The following is a 12,517-nucleotide window of genomic DNA, read 5'->3' on the forward strand; positions in this document are numbered from 1 at the left end:
CCAAGAAACAAGCGATCAAGTGAGGAAGAAATTAAAACAACGGCAAGAAACAAGATCCAATAAACAACCAATATTCTAACAAGAAACAGAAATAACACCATCATATCAAAGTCCATTAAATATCTAAACACGCCAAAGGCCAAATGAACAACCGACGATGTAGAAAAGAACAGCAGAAACAACGACGTAAGAAACTCGAATAAGCTTCCTATAAACCAACAGAGAACAACTAAAACAACGCCTTGTACAACCAGATCCAATAAACAAGCGATGACGAGGACGTGCCCATGATCCGCAGAGCCGTCCATTCATCTGGAGCTCACTCTTTAACAAGATTGTGGATGGGGGCATCGCTGTCCCCTCTGAATGGGAACGGAGAGGAGAAAGGAGAGGAGGGGGTAAGAGGGACGGGAGGGGTGAGGAAGGGGGAAAGTGCAAGGACAATGGAAAAGAACTTAATTGTGTGAAAAGGGGTCTCACACTCTTCCCCTTCCTCTGTCATCCATTTCTTTTTTTTTCATTTTATTCTTCTTTCTCATTTTCTCTCGCCCACCCCCACCTAAACTTTCCTTCTCTACATATATCTGTTTCTCGCATTATTATTCATCTACCTATCCCTCCCTTCTTCATCTATTTCTTTCTTCTCCCTTAATTTTTTCTCTCTCTCTCTCTCTCCCTCCAACCCGTCTTCTTTTTCTTCTCTTCCTTCTTCCCCCAACCTCCCGCTGTGACATCGAGTCCCTGCTAACTCGTTACCCACAAACGGAGAATTAAATCCCATTACGCTCTTGATTCGCCCCATCGATTTATGTAACTCCAAATTAAAAGTTCAAAAAGTGCAGTAATGAATCCATTTCTTCGTGGGGATTTATGGCGGTCTAACAATAAAGATCTGAAATCCTATGAGTTTTATCGAGAACTTGTGTTAAAAAAAATTTACATACTAGTTCTCGGCATTTCCTTCTTTAGTGTTTCACATATTTCAACTAGGTCCACTTACAAATCTCCCTTCAATTAACTTTACTTTTGAATGCTGATAGCACGAGCTCTTTATTATACAGAAACAGCAAAATACAGAGATTATCTACGCATTACTTAATACCCATAAATAACTACACAAATCATGCTGTTTCATACTGAGAGAGAGAGAGAGAGAGAGAGAGAGAGAGAGAGAGAGAGAGAGAGAGAGAGAGAGAGAGAGAGAGAGAATGTTTTGCATGTAAAATTATACGTGGCAAACATTTGATTATAAGCCTTTTCGACTGCGAGTTCATTTTTGATTACCAAAATTACATAGATTTGATATCAGTTTAATTACACGGATATAATCGCAAAGGAAAAGTATACGGCTCAGCGCTTTGGGATCGAGTTTTCAGTCCTCTCGATGCCACATAAATAACAGAGGCAAGGAGGCTATTTTCTCTTATTAGCAGTGCCGTCAAACTCTTACTGAAATAAAGAGAATGAATAGGAACTATTGTTGCTTGCGAAGGAAGAGTGAAAGTTATTCAAGGAGAAACATAACGTTTTACCATAAGCAACATGAAGTATTGTATCTTTACAAAATAAACGGGAGATTTTCAACCCTATGCGGTGTTTATTTCCAGATATGTAATGCGAAAATCATAAAAAGCAAATCTTTGAAATCACAGTCCACCTAACTCAGACTGTGCAATTAAAAATATTCCTGGATATAAGAAATTAACTAACATTAGCTCTCAATGCTTGTAAAACGAAATTATACAAATTAATTACGCAATAATATATACATTTATTTCAATCCTTAGGAATTAATTACAAAATTTTGGGGCGAATTTTATTAATTTAACATCCTGAACTCTGACAACTTTTAACAAATGGGATTTCCTTCAAAATACAGCATATCATCTGAAGAAGGAATACACACTTTAGTCGTTATAATCGTTATAAACACAATTGTTTACCTTGAATAAAAATGAATTATTAAACATACAACAAATAAAAAGGTAGCACATATATTTACAAAGTACATGAATCTATAGCAAGTATTGAAAACCACCCAAATCTATAGCAGGTAATTAAAATGTAGTAATTTTTATTATCTGTCTTTCACATGACTTAAAATATACTTTTTTATAACAGAATGATCTTTTGAGGTGAAGATAGGAAGACAGAACATAGAATTTAGGCCAAAGGCCAAGCGCTGGGACCTATGAGGTCATTCAGCGCCGAAAAAGAAATTGACAGTAGAAAGTTATGAAAGGTGCAACAGGAGGAAAACCTCGCAGTTGCACTATGAAACAATTGCTAGGAGAGGGTAGAAAGTAAGATGGAGGAAAGAGAATATCAACGGAGGTTCAGTAACAGGAATGAAAGGGGTTGCAGCTAGGGGGCGAATGGACGCTGCGAAGAACCCTGAGTAATGCCTACGGTGCAACGCAAGAGGTGCACTTGTGGCACTACGCACCGCCCCCACCCCCCACGGGGCTTTTGAGGTGAAGAACGAATTTAAATATGAAATGATCACAGATGAGAAATACTAATTATCATTATATTATGACGAAAATGTTACTTGATATTTCATAGGAAAGTTTTTTGTAGCTGTCGTCTCTTTCCAATGAACTATTCAAAGGTTTAAATTATTCTATGCTGAGACACTGAATTCTGTTATTTAGTTAAGTAGAAAAATGCTAAAACTGTACTCTTACCATCTGTGCAGAATAATCTATGCAAGTTGCCTTCTCACCTTTGTTTTACTCTTACATTAGAAATTACCCGCCTTTTGAGGGAACATTCACAGAAGGTTATCCATCCCTTATTTTTTTAAACTTCCAGAGGCCAAACTACTTTAGGTAAATACGTCCGTCGCAGTCTCTCTTGAAAAATAAATAAATAAATAAATAAATAAATAAATAAATAACAGTCTTCCACAAATAACTATACCTAGATAGAAAAAGCACAAAACATCCAGGATAATTTCTGCAATTTTAGCGCTGAGCACTTCCCCTTGGCTCTTATTTTCTTGCTTCTAAAATTCAAGGTTCTGTGCCGCTTGCAGCGGACCACTAGCATCTTTCACTACTAATTGTTTTAGGTAAGGAACTGTGGTAGGCATCAGCGCTGTAACTCATACGGCAAGAGTTGAAAATTCTCCTAATTACTGATAAGTACACGTTCTTTTGTAGCTCTAAGCTTTCTCCGGCACATAATAAAATCAAGACTATTTTCTACCAATTTTTTTTTTATTTCTAATCTTTTTTTTTTATTTCTATGACTAATTTTTCTATCGTTTAATATTAACTTAAAGTATCGTATGGCTTCAATTCTCCCATATTTTGACCATTAACCGTATATCTATTGTAATTCCAACGACTTGCCGACGGAAACAAAATTTAAAATAAGACTTACTTCTTTTAAAATACGGTTTCGAAACCAGGGAAGTCATCCTACAGGTCTGGAAAAGGGGAGAGAGAGAGAGAGAGAGAGAGAGAGAGAGAGAGAGAGAGAGAGAGAGAGAGAGAGAGAGAGAGAGAGAGAGAGAGAGAATTTATAACAGCAAATGGACGTATACAGAGTATTGGAAGAATTAACACGACAATGGAATAAGAAAAGAGCAGATTGCATTTATACAAATCTAAGACCTTAAGGCAGTAGATTATTCGGGGAATCAATGGATTTTAGCTTGGTATACATCGACACACACATTATAGATAATATATAACAAAAAATAAGCCAGTAAAAACTAAAAATACAAAAAAAGGACAAAATGCGAACTAAAACTCGCAAATACAAAGGAAAAACAGCTCTTGACCTTCTAAAAAAGAAATCATACATACATACATAAATGTGTCTGTGCGCGTATTAATCAAAGCCAATTCCGTCCATCCACAACTTGTAGCTATAAAAACCGTTCTGCGGAGAAAGTTCTGCTTTTCTTGCACTATCGAACCGAGATATCAATCTCTCCTTCCGAGGAAGCAGAATCCTTCATACTACATGAACTGCGAAGAGTCCATTCATCAAGTATTTCATTAATATAACCTGAGAGCTGAGGATAGTTAGTAACACAATTACTGAAGAAGCTTACCACCTAACCTAAGGCCTATTGATTTTAGACAGCACTGTCATTACCAAGCCTACAATAATTTTAACATGTTACCTTACCAAGGAATTCTGTTTCAAGGTTTTCCAGCCATGGTGCATAAAACTTAACCGTTTTGAAAATTATGAGCTTGACACTGTTGTCCTCGCAAAATTCACGTCTATATACGATTTTTCCTTATTTTTATATTTAAAACCAAGATGCCCGGGAACTTGATTATTTCTAGGATCCTCATAAATTTAACAATGTAATTTTCAACCCATGCTCAGGTTCTGTATGTCAAAACTTGTACATTTTAACTTAAGAACCAAAGTATTCTCAACCTGTAAATTTTATGCGGGAATTTACCACTCCAAAGCCATAAAGCGTCTCGTCTGCTAAAAATGGACTGTACGCACTGAAAAATTCGAATTCATATAATGGCCATTAAAGATGATAACTCGAAATCAGTTTCTGTATTTCTAAAGGGCTTAAAACTCATGCGATCAAACGTATTTTTGCTTTTGCCAGTGACTGCTCCAGCTATGTTGCAAAACTCAGAAAATGTATTTTTGTGACAACTAGAGCTTATATTACTGAATTTCTACAGAATTCACTGCCACTGCTGCCTGATTTATCGCTTTATATGATATAATTTGTTCAAAGCTTTTAGGTTTGATCTATCATAGGAAAACTGTTGTTACATTACTGGTTTTCCCGGTTTTTCCTTACATTTTACTGAGCTGCTCTTCTAACTAGGCTCTTGGAGCCAGCAGTCTAAACACGTCCAATATAAGGGTGCTGAAACCTAACCTATTAAAACGGGCAACACCACCTAATTTATTTCTGCAGTGAAACAAAAGATAACTCGCCAAATATTAGCATTGACTTAAAATGCATCACTGACCTCACAAAAGGTAAACTTTCTGCATGATGCGGTTTCCATCACATGATAGGTGGTCTAAATAGGTGACTACAGCAAATCTCGTTAGGTAACTTTCCAGTACCATGGCTAAGAAACAACCGTTCATTCAATAACATTCTGCTACTTAAAGTACTGAGTTACTTTGTGAAATTGTGCGAGAACAAAAGAACTTGAAACTTTTGACGTGACATCTATCTAACCAACCTCCCAGCAAGCACAAAACAACCGATTTTTAGTGCAATGAGTCACCACAGCAAATCTGCAGTAAATAAAAACAGCAAATATATAAATTAATTCAATAAGATGAAGAATGAAATGCTTGTAAACTTTAAATTTTTGTGGTAAGGCACAAAGTTTCCAAAGTTAAGGCATCTCCCAAGTACCGTTAACTAATATTGTGACACTACATCATATTCATAACAACTTTAACTTGAACCCAATAAACCAGAGTTTTTACATTTTTGAAAAGATAAGAAATTTATTCTAGAGCGAGCATTGGGAATGGAATGGAATGGAACATAAATTTAGGCCTAAGGCCAAGGACTGGGACCTATGAGAACATTCATCACCGAAAGGGAAATTGAGAGTAAAAAGGTCTTAAAGGTGTAACAGGAGGAATCCCTCGCAGTTATAGATACATAAGCCTCCAACTTTCTCAATGCGTTCTTTTTCTGCTTTCATCTTTATCTTACAGACTGAATATAGAACCTTATGTTAACTTTAGTGAAGAAGACTATAAAGTTATGAGTACACTATACTGATATGTCATCGGAACTTTTGGGAGGAGGATATTGTGTCCTCATTCAGAGCTTAGGGGTAAACTGTATGAAAACTTTTTGTGAAATAATGAAGCCATAGATTTCACAATAATCTGTGTGAATTAGTATACTTGGAAAACATGGCAAGTAGAACAGTACAGGATGCTGGTGGCATTCTATATTACTCAAAGTTGTTAGTTTTATGAAAAAGTTAAGACTAAGAACCACAAATGTTCCATCAAATCCTCTCTCAAGTCAGAAATCTATTATTCCCCAACAGGTCTGGCCTTGATTGAACGAGCTTCAAGGAGATGGTTACTTCCGTATTTTCAACAGACTCCTTCAAACTTGGTAGATCTGAATTTGGTTCATGATAAATCTAATTTCCTTGCATCTCTTTGGCCAAGCTCTAATTTGATGCAGACGATGCAAGTAGCCAACGCTAACCAAACCTTAATTGGCTTCTGAGGACTACCTGACACGACAGAGCTTCAGTTCGCTTGAACACTGAAGGGTGGACACTTGAGCCCGACTTCAACAAGTGTATGTTGGCAAACCAAAAGCTTCTGTGCCTTTGAAATGGGGAAGATGAGTATCGGGAACACTGAGGAGACTTCTCTGTCCTCTTCTGTGCTGGGAGAAGCTGATGCTTTTATAACTGCAGACAATTTGTGTGAGAAGTACAAATGTAATACAGTGGGTCTGATGGGTAATTGTAGTATGGAAAGATGCAGCTAATTCAAAAGACACGAAAGCAATTAATTTTTGATAAAGAAAAACAAGACTATCATGGCTACAGAAGCAAATATATGTCTATATTTTCTATGTTAGAAAGCACACTTTTTATACGGCTGTATTTCATTACATCCTGTATTGCTATAAATCCCACACATAAAATGCACATGGAGGTTTAAACACATCCCAACACCATACTATCCCTCTCTGAAAAAGGTAATGAGTCATGTTTTCTGACTGTTTCTTTTCAGCACACAAATGCACTGTCCCTCTCACTCTACTTTCAAGTAAGGCTGCTTTCAAGTATGGAGAGATCTGCCTTGCTTAGCTCCTCCATATTCGCTCATTACACTCAGTCGGCAGGGCGCAGACAATATTCTTGCCTGGATCCTGCCAGACATATAAAAAACAAATACCCGATATCGACCGGAGAAAAGCCTTTCAGTATACCTTGTTCCATCCCTGCACTTGAAAGCCGATATTTTTAATCCCCCAGTCTCTAAAACATTTAATTATTACAGTCGCTTGTTTTAGCACATGAACTGGTCACTATAAGCCCAGCTGACTTTTACGGAAAATGATTAACCTCTTTATCAAAACACCCCTCTCTCCCAGAACCATGAGCTATGTGCAACTGAATAAAATTTCAGTTATTTCAAAGTTCCGTAATTTTTCTCTACACAAAGCAAAATATTTTGAGTATAACTTGTTGTTACATTTACCGTAATATTGCAATTCTGTATTTCCTTGTCTGTTCGCTAGTCTTTCCAAAAAGTGATATTCGTTGTCGAACACACTCAACAGTACACAGCCACGCACGCACATACATACATACATACATACATACATACAACGTACGAAAGTTACATCACGATTCTAAAACCGTAAGACATTTAAATGAAATAATTAATGCCCCTTCTCCATGATAAGTACAAAGCTAAATGACTTTAATTTCCGTCTTAAGCAAGGATCTGTTGCTTATCGGAGAATAAGAGAGATTATATATATACACAAAATAAGATCAACGTAATTTTTCTCCTTTAATATACTTTGCGTTTCTTCTCACCTTTCGCTTGTAAGATCGTAATATATTCCTCCACAAATGACTTTAATCCAGTACTTTCCTAGACATTATGTTCATTCTTTTTCATTTTTCCCAAAAGGGATTTCTTAAAGCAAATCCTGCGCTCGAGCTCCTTTTTCACGCTTGACAAAAGTAAAATACTTGTTATGCTCGAAGCAAGTATAATATTCTTTTAATTTGTATTTCTGTGTTCATTTTACGCAAGTTAACCGATGGGGAAATTATAGAATACTTTATATTCACGATTATGTAATTCCACGGCAACATCCTCTTCACCATTTCTGTCCTGAATACATATCTACGAGCTAAATATCCAAATGATCTAAGCTTATAAGTTTTCTTAATGTCCTTTTCCTTCTCAAGAAAAAGGAAAACAAAAGTCATCGCCGCGTCTAAAGAATATCTGGCGCTTACATAAGTATCCATCTAGATTTCTTAATCAATATCTGAGATAACCTGATATCACAACAACGGGGGTCATCGCCATAGCGTCGATCGATGTTCAGTCTTCAAGATTTTCTGGCTATGAAATTTGCTACCTTACCTATACTCTGAATACCTTTATGGAACTCAACTCTTTCTTCTATGCCAACAAATAGTGTTTCCTTTCAACAACAAATGCATAGTTCTGATCAAATGGTATCATGCCAGTTAACAGTTTAGTCTATAAATAATCCATATATTCAAAAGCTGTTCGAAGTTTTGCGAGGCTAGGCAACACACAATTTCCTATTTCAGATTAGCTCACTGTTCAAGTGTAATTACCAAAAAATACCAAAATAAACCTAAATGGACAGAAAACTGTTAATAAAGCAGTGAAAGGGACTAGCACTGTAACTAAATGGTATGAAATTTATCACCCCGTAGACCAGAAAACATTAACAACCTGACAGCAGACGCAGACCTGTAACTCCGTGTTGGGGGGTCAAAGGAGCATAAGTAACTAGCTTTTAAAAATTAAGTATACCTTAGTTTTACCAGACCACTGAGCTGATTAACAGCTCTCCTAGGGCTGGCCCGAAGGATTAGACTTATTTTACGTGGCTAAGAACCAATTGGTTACTTAGCAACGGGAGCTACAGCTTATTGTGGAATCCGAACCACATTATAGTGAGAAATGAATTTCTATCACCAGAAATAAATTCCTCTAACTCTTCATCAGCCGGCCGGGGGAACTGAACTCCGGCCCATCGAGTGACAGTCTGAAGCTCAACCGACTCAGCAAACGAAGGGCTAGTAACTAGCTTTAATAAAGCGAGCTTCATGAGAAATACCTTTCCCTCAAAACATCAGATATGACAGTAGAATACAACAGAATATAGAATTTAGGCCACAGGCCAAGAGCTGGGTCCTATGACGTCATTCAGCGCTGGAAGGGAAATTGACAGTAAGAAGGTTTGAAAGGCGTAACAGGAGGACAACCTCGCAGTTGTATTAGGAAACCCTTTTTAATGAGGTGGAAAATCAGATGGAAGAAAGAGAACATGAACGGAGGTACAGTAAGAGAAATGAGAACGGTTGCAGCTAAGGGCCGAAGGGACACTGAAAAGACCCTTAAATAATGCCTACAGTGCATCACGTGAGATGCCCTGACAGCACTAGCCCCTAAGGGCCAGATCTGACATTAAATTCGAGACTTCAAGACCATCTTCCAGGGCAGGCAAACCCTCTGCTATTTCATGGCTAATACACCGAGGCTTTATTACACGGGCAAATGCGAACTACTCTACACTAATCACTGCTGACAAATGAGCATTGATGCATAAAATTGGGCGAAGAAAACGTGCATAAAAGGGGATAACTGTGTATACCTTTGTTTACATTCATTAAACGACGAGGGGTGATGGACAGCTGTTGACCCCGGGATAAAACTAACTACAGTTTGTAAATACATAGTATTGTCAACCATAAAACAATAAGATTAAATAATAATTAAAAGCAAAATAAGAAATATTCCGTACTGTATCCACTGCACCTGCATATTCTGGATATCGACGTGACAAAAAAGCTGTCGATTATTCCGTGCAAAGAGAAGTCGAAAATGCTTGTTTGGAAACATAGAATCAGAAAATACAGGCAAGACTGGACAGAGAAGAAGAAAATGGATCCTACAAAAATAACAGAACTGTTAACGGGAACTGCAGGATATTATCTAAACAAAGCATAACAAGACGAAACACCTCAATACCAGCTTCCTGACCGAAGCTGGCGAACGGCTACTGCTTGTGATAGTTATAGTTACAATGATAATAACCCCCTTTTGGTCCTTAATCCTCTTTAGCTCTAATATTTTTTATTTTATTTTTTTTGCTTAGTGGATTGATTTAGATCAAGACGGCCTCATGCCAGCACGGGCCCCTAAACAAGTGTGCGAAGACGCTGAAGTGAACAAAAGGTCTGGTGTGTATCCCTGAACTCAGCCTAACCAAACGAGCCGATTTTTGTACTGATCATTATTTTCTTTAAACTACCCCTCAGAATGAAAAAAAGAAAAAGCCTGTAGGCAGGTAGGGAGAATAAAGGGATGGAGGTGGTTTTTTTTCCTTTGTCAGGTTTGCCGAAGGAGGTAGGAGGAGGGGAAGGCGAGCCGGCAGGTGGGAAAAGGCGGGGGGAAGGAGATGGGATATGGTAGCTTCAATGCACCTTCTCTTTAATTTCTCATCTGTACTTTTAAGAAAAGCAATCACATAACACACATACCCGACACGTGTATCCGTTCACAAGAATTGTTTCGACTCGTCACTTTTTTCCTAAATTTCCCTGAATGTTTTAACCGCTGCAAGCCTTACTTTTCAGTTCGTTATATATCTCCGTTTTTATTTGTATTCTAGAACCATCAGAATATCCTTTCATTTAAGTTTACATACTGTACATAAGATCTACTGCGCTCCACTATTAATTCCTTTTAATTCATTCCAACACTTTGCTGATCAATTTCGATCATTTTAGGTGTATTTCGTACATTATTGATCTATTTACGCATTTTAAATTCATTTTTGTTCATTTGTGTAATAATAAATACAAGCGAAAAGCCAGTGAAAAGGAATATCTTTTTTCTCCCGTTTTGGTGACAATGTTAAAATTCAGAATATCACTGAAAGATATCCAACAGAAATTGAAAATATTTGTTGAACGTCTTTCAATTCTATGTCAGAAGATCGTCACCCAGATTTCATATTTTCTTAATGTGATCTATTTGAACGAGGAAATGTCATTAGAAGTACATGTCTAATCAGAGAGTTCAAGTACGGAATTGATATCAGACGGTTTTTTCAATTCATGTTATAGTGACACTAATAAAATTATTTCGACAAGAGCTTTTTACAATTTTTTAAGCATATTTCTATAACGATGCAATATTCTTTAGATTTCAATGGCTCCTAATAGGCAAAGAATTCTGTACTGTTATACTTACTGTACATCTTCAAAAAAAAAAAAATACTCAGAAACAATCATTTTGTCTCTTGAATGTCACACAACGAGATTGTTTTCCGTTTGCTCCTAACAATCATAAAAATAAAAACAGTTCCACAGCATCAACTACAAAGCTCACTTTCACAAAATAAAAAGTTGTGTCAATGTTGAAATCTCAACGACCATGCGAGAAGGAAAGTTGGTTGAGGGATTACAATAAGAGAGTCAGAAGCGAAATCAATTGCCAAGAAATCTCAGGTCTCTCATTATACACAATTGCAACGAAAGGAACACGTCATCTACGATTTCATAAACTTACAACATTTTATAAGGAGTACTCACCTCCTTTCGACATGAAATCAGCCACCTGGACCACAGAACGTCACTCCTGGGAGGATCTAGAAAGATGAACAAAGATTAACAATACAGTCATAAATGCAACATCATGAATCCGGAGAGACACTAATATACTGTATATACTGTACACTGCACGCACACACTCCTACACACATACACTATATATAAATATATAAATATATAATATATATATATATATATATATATATATATATAAAATTATAAAATCCATTTTAAGAAGGTGAGAAAACCGGGTCTTTGAACAAGTACTTTGAACAGTTTATTCACATTTTCAAGAACTTGAAAATTAGGACAATTTTCAAGAACTTGTTCAAAATGTTTTCAGGACACCTTCTACGAAATAATGTTCAAAGTCCGAATTGGATATATATATATATATATATATATATATTTATATATATATATATATATATGGATATTATATATATATATATATATATATATCCTTATATACCGCATTGTATATGTATATGTATATGTATATATATATATATATATATATATATATATATATATATATATATATATATATATATATATATGTGTGTGTGTGTGTGTGTGTGTGTGTGTAGTTTCTGCTAAACAGTTATCATTAGACAATATCGCTAATGAAATTTTCTCTTGATTAGTGTAGATAATCACAGTTGCTACAATGCCAGTTTACAGAAATCAATCGGTCAATTAATCAATCCTCTGAATACCGTTTACTTGTTTCAGGATGAAGCTATATGGAACTAATGTTATCCGAATTTATCAAACTGAGGACAAAGAGCCAAGGTGTATTAGAGACAATAGCAGCCGGCTTGCAGAACATGTGGAAACGCTGAGAACAAAAAAAAAAAAAAATAAAAACCATACACCCAAGACCTTTCATCATCGAATGCAGATATTCATAAAGCATTCCAACTGGAAAATATATAAAAAAAGGGAGGAAACTTATGCGTAGCGGGACACAAGGGAAGGTACAATATAACTTATCAGTAAAAATGAACATTAAATGGCTGAATCGACAGTACTGCAAACGCAAAGTCAAGAGAATAATTATGTATAAACCCTTTGTACTAATCATTACCTGGGAATCAATGGATGTGCATAGATTTACTGTAAATTTAAGTTTATGATGAAAGCTCACTAAAAATTAAATACTGTAACAACATAGATAT

General features: G+C 36.3%; 1 long non-coding RNA gene across 1 annotated transcript in view; it reads right to left on the reverse strand.

Annotated features, from left to right (window-relative positions):
* Nucleotides 1–9,068: 9,068 nt before the first annotated feature.
* The window catches only part of LOC136830815 (uncharacterized), a 136,740-nt gene continuing 133,291 nt past the window's right edge, over nucleotides 9,069–12,517 (reverse strand). Inside the window, exon 2 of the long non-coding RNA XR_010850755.1 lies at nucleotides 9,069–11,374. This is a non-coding gene — a long non-coding RNA (uncharacterized lncRNA). The remainder of the gene's footprint in view (nucleotides 11,375–12,517) is intronic.

Source organism: Macrobrachium rosenbergii, chromosome 47, assembly GCF_040412425.1.
Source record: "Macrobrachium rosenbergii isolate ZJJX-2024 chromosome 47, ASM4041242v1, whole genome shotgun sequence".
Lineage (NCBI taxonomy): Eukaryota > Metazoa > Arthropoda > Malacostraca > Decapoda > Palaemonidae > Macrobrachium > Macrobrachium rosenbergii.